The sequence below is a fragment of the Varroa jacobsoni genome, unplaced genomic scaffold, assembly GCF_002532875.2.
Source record: "Varroa jacobsoni isolate VJ856 unplaced genomic scaffold, vjacob_1.0 contig00326, whole genome shotgun sequence".
Classification (NCBI taxonomy): domain Eukaryota; kingdom Metazoa; phylum Arthropoda; class Arachnida; order Mesostigmata; family Varroidae; genus Varroa; species Varroa jacobsoni.
This window is the reverse complement of record NW_019214449.1, coordinates 1-8,855: the sequence shown is the minus strand read 5'-3', so window position 1 is coordinate 8,855 and position 8,855 is coordinate 1. Positions and strand designations below refer to the sequence as shown.

Below are 8,855 nucleotides of genomic sequence, written 5' to 3'. Positions count from 1 at the left end.
GCGCATTTTTTTGACACAGTAGGCTCTCTGCCTCGATCTCTCGGTCCTATTTCAGCTGTTATCGATTACAAACTTGGCAGCTGTGAAGAGCTGTGGTCTTTCCATCATTAAAACGTGTACACTGCATTAGTTGACGAGAAGGTATGTATGGGTGAAACCAGAACGCCCTGTGGCTTCAATCGAAAAACGACGATGAAGGTCGCTTATGTCATAATTAAGACGTACTTAATATTACTGTTTTTCACAACTACAAAACATTCAATCAATACACACGGTGATATTAGCTTATTATTGTCGTGCGCTAATATTTTAAAAACATTTGATTTTTAGCACTTTCAGTTATTTCTTTGAAATCAGTGTTAAAAGACCCACTGTATAAAGTGGTCCAACAGCGACGAAAACTTCAGAAGCTAGAGGGTTCCGGAATATCTCTCCAGGGTGATCAAACGAAATAGAGGATTAAAAGTAATCCGACCTTGCAGGACCCCTATCTGTCTAATCGAAATTTTACAGATGACTATGGAGTGCGCTATTCCTAACAGGAATGATATTGGCCGCCTAGAAAAAATGAAGTTTTCGAGCAAATTTAAAATCTAGTTAAAGAGATAATTACACTTATCGCTTCCATGGTCGCAAATCAGTTTATGCGTATACAGGTTAGTATCTTAATGTAGTCAATCTTCGCTAAAGTTAATTTATGATGAATTGTACAGTATCCGTAAGCTGTTCCAAGTTCCATGCGTCCGAACGGCACCGTAATGTTGTCTACAATGTGGCATATATTTTCAGCGGTGATATGACACGTATGAAAGATTAACCGGTGAGGTCTACGGCAAATGATAATACGTATGGATGTCACATATACACAGCACATCTAACTCCGTAGCCATCAGCAGACTCTGCCGAAACTGCACATTGTACAAGTATGATGAAATTTACATATTTAAACGAAAACAGGGATTCATGGAAGCTTATTGAAGTACAGTTTTGTTACGAACACAATTTTTATGGACTTCATTTTCGTAATTTTTTCCCGATAAGAAGTACACCTTACAGCCCCTACACCCGAAATTTCGGTTTCTTAAAACGGTTATTTCCGGAATTCTGGTAATAATAAATGCGTGATATTTTAAATCCGTTATAAAGCATGTATTTGGAAAGTGACTAGGCTTGTTACTATAAATAACATGCGTCTTCATGAATGGCTTTCTGGAAAATTGACATGTTCCAGCATATTTTGGCACTGCGCAGTACAGGATCAGAGATCAAAGTAAAATTCATCGTTCTGTAGCTCTGATAATGACCACTCGAAACGTCAACTTAATCCGTTAGTGGAATTAGTAGAAATTCAGCCTTACCAAGAAACTATAAAATAAGCACCACAGGATTCTCAGAGCATCGGAAATAACATTAACAAGCAATGCCGAAAAGCTGCCTAAAAATAAAAGCCGCTTGACCAATATTCGGGATACTTTATATTGGATACTATATATGTTGTACACGATTATTATCCACTGTGCTATATATACTACGTTGCTACACTCAGGACTGTCAGTTTAATATAAATGCAAAATGTTCTCCTGTGGTACTCCACATTTAGCATGGTCATCAAGTTGACCCTGAAGCTGTCTTGACCACTAATCTTTTCCAGGATTTGAACTTGGAAAAACTTCACGCAATTAATATTATTGCTTGGACTTTATGTTTGGAATAAAAACAACGCACATATGTTATTACTGTTAGTAGTATTAACGTTATGCGGATAGATTTGCAGTAACGACTTATTGATTTCAGAAAATTTGTCACTAGGCACGACTATGGGCCAGTAACCCAATGCCAACAATGATACTTGGTATTTTTCTTAGAGGTCAAGTACACGTTTGCATCTACTTCTCTCATTAGCGGCAGCGCATACCATGTTCAATAAACTAAAAACATTACCTTTCTTGAGGATTAGTTCCTAATACGAACCTGGAGGAAGACCTACGTTAAAGTCACAGGACTATCATCCACTTTACATGTGTTAACAACCGAAATATTAGTATATCGCTTTACTGAAAATCACTTTCTCTGCAAGGAGCGGCGGAACAAAGATTCAGCCGAAATTGTTTCAGTTCGATCCCGCTTACCTTCACACAGCTTCATGTCAATCCTCGTCATTCTTCGAAAATGTTCCGTGTACAACTGTACTATTCTATATAAATGATCAAATCACTTTAAAATTGACTAAGAGAGCAGACTTTTGGTGAAGAAATGACGACTACAACGATTACTGCTCCAGCAGCATTCGTTACGTGTCGCGCAGTGCGACGACACAAGTGGGGTAGCACTGTCGCTTCGTAATGCGAAAGGAGACAATGAATACTCGATTAGGATCCGTAAAACGCCACAAAGGATTTTATTATCGTTCGATGTACATCGCACTATTTCCTATGTCAATCGTCTGTTGCTAGGTGTACTGCTATTTGCCTTTAAGCGGGAACAGGTACAGAGTCTGAGTGGTAGCGATGAACTTCACAACGACGATGGCCGTTCTGGGCGAAAAGCTCCAAGCATTCAATTAGCCACGTCACCAGCTTGCGCATCGAATGCGTAGCTGTCATACAAGCTATAACGACAGCATAACTTCGAAATTTACTAGTGAAGAAAATGGCGCAAACGATTTCGTGAAGAGCAACTATTGAGCTAATCAACCATGTCAGGGAGGTTGATCTTGCTGATCAGGGAGGATATCAAGCTGATCTTGGTAACAATACAGTCAATTATATAGGCTGTTCTAAAGTGTATAAGTAGTTTAGGCGGTTAGAACTTCAGATTTGATGCACAGATAATTATTATTTGAATTAAAAAGAAAATTGTACCTTCTATAATAGATGCCCATTACCGTCCTTGTCGATACGGTGGTGTTAGTTCAAAATGGAACTGGGGCTCTAAAATCTTCAGTCACGCTCCTTAGCTAATTTTAGAACAATTTATTAACGCTGTTATTAAGAGACGTAAGTCGCATTATTTCATTGCGTAACGTATTAGATTGTACCATCAGGCTCATTCAGGGAAGGTTTCTTGTCTTGTACTCTCAGCGAAATTAACGTATGTGCGTAACCCATGAGCGTGTCTGTGTGTACAATCGAGTTCTCAATGAAATTCGAATTCTTCTAGAAGGACAATTAGTACAAATTGAATTTTTCACTTTAGTTAAGGATTATTACATTTTATGGTAAGACTTATCGGTACACCGTTGCTGACTCATTAATATTACGGCTTTCTCAAGATTAAGAATTCCACAAGATGACTCCCTACAAAGCTTCGTAGAACTGTCAAATTTCTTTACATTTCAGGTAAATATACACGTGATTGCGACCGGTCACATTTTTGGACGATGCCATCAATATAACTAGCAACGGAATAAAATTCATTAACGTGCGTTTCTCTCTTCTTTTTTTCATAGGAACTGGTTTCATAACGGAAGAGTATGTAAGTTTTATTAGTTGTAATACCTAGTACTTAGGGCCTCTCATCATTGGTGGGAAAATACGCGTTAATCAGAAACTTCCGCTTGCGGTGGGAGCTCGTCTTAAAAATAGATTAGGGAGATTTGAGGAACCTTTACTTAGTAATAAAACCGTATCCTCTTCGCAGAGGTTACCACCAGCGGCATTGTAGTTAGTTCTCCAAATAGTTCTCTTAGCGTAGCCAATCCGCTGTGGATCGACCCGCTACACCGAACCCATGCGAAGCAAAAGCGCATAGAGATCCCCATACGGAACCTACAGTTTAATATATTTAACCTATTAAACGAAGCTTCTCAATTTTTAAATGTGTTGCTTTCGTAACCTTTAACAATAGATGTAACTGCCACCACTGATTCAAATTTTAGTTCTAGCACGAGAAAAAGCACCAGAACCTTGTGCTCGATAAATATGTTGGAGAAACGCTGAAGATATCTACGAAGATATTTTCTGGTAGCTTCTGAAGCGACACTGCAAAATGATCTTAGCGTCTGTCTAGGAAAGAAAACAAAGTTTACGGAAAGAAGTTACGGAATATATACAGCATTCTAGCGTACTGCGGCTTTGTCATACACAAGTTAAGTAGTCGCAGCGTTACGTTATGATCATGACATAATTTTTTGTATAGATTCGCTAGTAATAATTAATAACAATTGGTCAACAAACTAATCATTGTTTTGGTTCTAGGTAACATACTTACCTGGAACTATGCAAGGTTATACCTGGCGTCTTCGCTGTTGGATCTGATTAATCGTACATGGAAAATTTTTATTCTGAAAACCGGATATGTCTAGAGTCATCAGAAACAGAATGTTTGATACATTTTCTGCTTTTTATAAACGAAGTAGAAGGCACTAACTCAAACGTCTTTGTGAAGTGTAGGCGCAATATAAACACTGAGAATGTACATCCTGGGGATATGTTGGACCTCTAAGGTAAAATATGCTTGACCTTTTCCATAGTATTAAAAAGTAGTTGGTACTACGAACAGTATCACGATGAATCAGGAATTGAGCCATTTTTATGTGGCAAGTCAGATGTATGCTGAAATGGGACGTCGTTGACTTGTGTATTCATTAACAGCAAAGCGAACCTATAAATACCATCACAAAATACACTTTTGACCAGGGCTAGCAAAATCAACTCAAATTGGATGAGTGCAAGGTATTTATAATGCCAAATTTTATTATTTGCTATTTATAAGTACCAAATGGTCGAAGGGGATTACGAAAAAACGAGGAATTTAAAAGGAAAAAAAGTCAATTTGCCCCCCGCTTGGTATTTCGAAATGGAATAAGTATAATCGAAATCATCTCTAGAGTGCTATGAACACGACCTTTAACGGTACCAATTTTGCTAAGAAACGTTAACCTTGGCAAAAAGCTACATATCAACACAGTGTTTTTGTTTACACTTCTCATCGTATCTGTATTAAAGGCACACACGTGCGATGATACGGTAAATTCCAACTATGCACATTCTGGTATTTGTTGAATAAGTGATTAACATTTATTCGAAGTGTAAGCCGTGTAAATATCAACGTTGTTTCAGGTGGTATTGCTACGTGCGCGAATTTTCAAACGAGGTGTAAAACATTATCAACGGTATAGTTTATACTAGGCCTTTAAGGGCTAGTAGTTCGTCACCGCTCCAAACGTCTGGCTATTATCACAAAGGGCCTTGGCTGTCCTTCATACGCGTTCAACAAGTATATTACTCCTTCGATATGCCTTACTGTATCTTTCTTTGTAAGTTTGAGTATTGAGTGCAAGAAGTCGTAAATTTTTGTCTAACCGTAAAGGTTACTATACGCAACAGATTTTAGCGTCAGTTGCCACTATCGAAGGCCACTAACGTGAATCAGTGTTATTTTTTTTACTTTTTTTTTTTTTTTTTTTATAAGCTGCGCTTGTCTAATCTATTTAGGTAAATTCTGAGTCTAAAGTCCTCCTCATCCTAATAACAACAAGCACGTGTACAGTTAGGGCTGTCTACAATAGCCATGCAAATAGAATAGAAAAGTTCTTGATTCATCGATACAGAACACAAGAAGGAATTAATTTGTATAATTTTAATATCACATAATAAATAACTGCGGTGCATATTATATTTATAGTGTAGTATTCACTATATACCAACCTAACTATCTAGCGAGAAAACATACAACCGAAGGCGCGAAGCTGTTAGCTACGTGTATAAACGACTACAACCTTTCTACCGAACCAGGCCAAAGCATGCAGCGTAAAAGGATAGAATCAATCTATTAAATCTCGGCACTTGCTATCGAAAAAGCTTCGCGTCAGTTATACAGATCTACCTTAAACCAATTGAGTCAAGGTATCTTCAGCATTAATCAGCGCATTAATGGACCACAATCATTGTCAAATCCTGCAGTGTGACAATCCAATGGCCAGTGATGTTATAAACAGAGCCAGCGTCTAACAGAAACAGCTTCATCACATCAGGAGCATGCGTCCATCGACATAGTCAGCACAGCCCACGTGCCACTAACAGTAGAAAAAATCAGTGTGATACTTTGAAGATACCCACTAACCCCGACAAAGTCCCAGCCAAGTTAGCACTACAGGAAGACGAGTGTGCTTTAGCACTAGGTAAGGAAAAGATACTGCCAATATGGCACAACCCCCGCCAATATAGAACAACTAAAGCAATACGATCGAACTTAGACATTGTCGTCAACGAATCGTCAGTCAAAAGCTTTTCTCAGTTGTGTTCTTCAAAGCACTTGGGGAGCCTAAAAATCTTCACCAAAACAATCGGCCTTCAAATTACCCATTAAACCTGTACATGGTGCAAGTAACGAGATCGAACGGTAAAAATGTATTTCTAAAAAAAAAACTGAATATCGAGCACACGATGCTGAGGGGAAATAGCGATTTATAAACGCTGGACTCCGCCACGGCTCGCGTAATTGGAAAGTAAGTAAAAAGGCTAAGAACAACTACATTAATCTCACTGAGCAATACTGTAAGCTGTACGGTAGACAGTGCTCCTTACATAGAAGCGTCGAAACTTTCTTTTGTTTACTCTAATAGTTGGCAAAAATTAGTAGACAAGGACCTCTTGCCGGAGGGTAGCGCCTGCATTTAGGTCAACTGTAACGAGAATCTATTCGAACTTTTGACATTTAATGGTCAACCAGCCGACGTATAACGAAATGGCCGAAAAGATGAGCTTAACTTTACCGAACGCCATACTTAACTTACCCCACGAGCCAGGTATTTATGAAATGAAATCGAATAATGTGCTAGCATGGTCGTGAATGTGAGTATTGCAACTAGTGTGTGAAGCAAACTTTGTTCGACACAAACCACAACAGGGTAAAATTTACGCATCTGAATCGAAGTACTGCCTACTTCATTTTTCACTCGGCCGAAGGGAGCTCGCGTCTAAAATGGAGGGTGGTGCTCTTGGAGAGAGCGTCTGGACTCCGAGGAAGCATAAGACAGCACGATCAAGCGACGTCATCTTCGAAAGGAGCCATCAATCGTTTTACGCTAGGAGAAGATTTCGACAAATGAACACGGAGAAACTAGACAGAGTTAAAGTAATAACAGAGCGAAGAGGTCGTGTCCGGCTCTGAAAATAAAGAGCGACATTGAAAAAGAGAGAGTTTCAAACGAAGTGAACGGACGCATGGTCGAAGGAAGATACACAGTTCAGAACCAGGTTATGAATAAAAAAAAACAATTCGCTTCGATTCCTACTGGACTGAAGATTTCCTAAGCGCAAAGGGAGAGCTAAGGTCACACGAATAGACTCAGTACAAGAGGAAAGCCAGAATGGAGGATGGACTGGAACGGCTCAAAGGGAAGGATGATGAAATGACCGTTCCTGCAAGTCATGGTTTCGAAGTAATATCAAACATATCCCGAACCATGGCCCAAGCTGATAAAGGGGTCCAGGGTTTAGTGGGTGAGAGTCCCACAGTACCGGACAAAGCACAGTCAATGATGTCCGGTCTGCATAATGCATTTGCCCTTAACCTCCAAAAAATAAAAAAAGTAGTAAAAACAAGTGTAGCTGAACTAGCACAAAGGTACATGCTGTAGAAGCAAAATGTGTCTTCCAACGAAAAAGGGACACGAACGAGGTTATAAAACCAGGTACGTTATGAGAGTCTTCACTCAGGTTGCCGGAAAGGATTTCTCTCCGTTTAATGTATATGCGGCCGTGTCAAAATTAGAGACGATACGCATCATTTTGGCCATAAGCGCTTACGAAAAGCCGTATAATAAACAAATAGGCATAAGAAGCGTTTACCAGAATAGCGCTATTTTTGTGATATATCTTTTTTGACCAGAACAGATACGGCGATAACAAAGACCGATACTGCAGATAAAATCAAGTCGTCATTAATCACGACACTACCTCGCCAAGAAATCCAGGAAAGCGCTAACAGATGCTGGCCTAGGAGACAACAGCTTCTATTTTTTGAGCAAGACTTGGTATTTACGTCAACGATATGCTGATTGCAAAAGGTACTATGACGAAGCACTTTGAGTTAAAGGTGCAGCCATCGTCCTGCTTCCTGGGCATGAATTTCATCATCCATGAAAATTACGACATTACCGTACCTTAAGACAAATATATCAATAAAATGTTACAAGATTTTCGAGTGTTGGAACGTCGGCCAGCGGTTAGGCCTGCAAGTGAATGAGGAAAAGGAAGCTGACTGAGTCTGACTAAAAAGTAGCTAGTCACTAATCTCGATACCTATTTGCCCTGTTTAGACTTGACATAAATTTTATGCTGCTTTTGATTGTGGCAGGTCTGCCTTTGTCCAACTTGAGCTGAAGTGCCTCTACTATTCATCAGCTCGTTAATAGGCCGATATCTTTTATTGTGCGTATATTTAGTTAAAGAATGATACTGTTAACGCAAATTCTCAGATTGCCGACTTTGTATTTTTTTATGAATTAAATTCAAATCACTCTTCACAGGAAGATCATAGTTTTAAGAGATATCGCTAGTGTTAGCAGTTTTGTTTCGAAATGGCCCCCCAGTTTATAGCTTTTCGAGCGTCTTTAGGGACTCGCAGAAGTTGTCTACGACAATCGGTACACTGAGGAGTAGTGAATTTCTGTTGTAGAAAAAATGTAATATTTTTTTATGAATTTATTGTTCTCTAAGCTTTCTGTTCATCTACGCACAAAAAAAAACACAGCCTAATCACCTTCTTATCAACATTTAAGATTATTATTAGTTGTACTTATTTCACGGGCAATGATTCGTCATACTTCTCATAGTATACGCCAGCTTCACGAGTACTACAAAATGACGTGCTGGTTGCTACTGTCGCGTTCTGTTTATTTGCATAAACAG

At 39.1% G+C, this 8,855-nt stretch overlaps 1 long non-coding RNA gene across 2 annotated transcripts; it reads left to right on the top strand.

Annotated features, from left to right (window-relative positions):
- Positions 1–286: 286 nt before the first annotated feature.
- Positions 287–6,241, top strand: LOC111271075 (uncharacterized). 2 transcript variants are annotated; one of them, XR_015315185.1, is made up of 5 exons: positions 287–656; positions 790–923; positions 3,339–3,420; positions 4,197–4,444; positions 5,061–6,241. It is a non-coding gene; the product is annotated as an uncharacterized LOC111271075 (long non-coding RNA). The 2 variants fall into 2 exon arrangements; XR_002686639.2 differs by having other exon boundaries at positions 4,197–6,241.
- Positions 6,242–8,855: the final 2,614 nt, after the last annotated feature.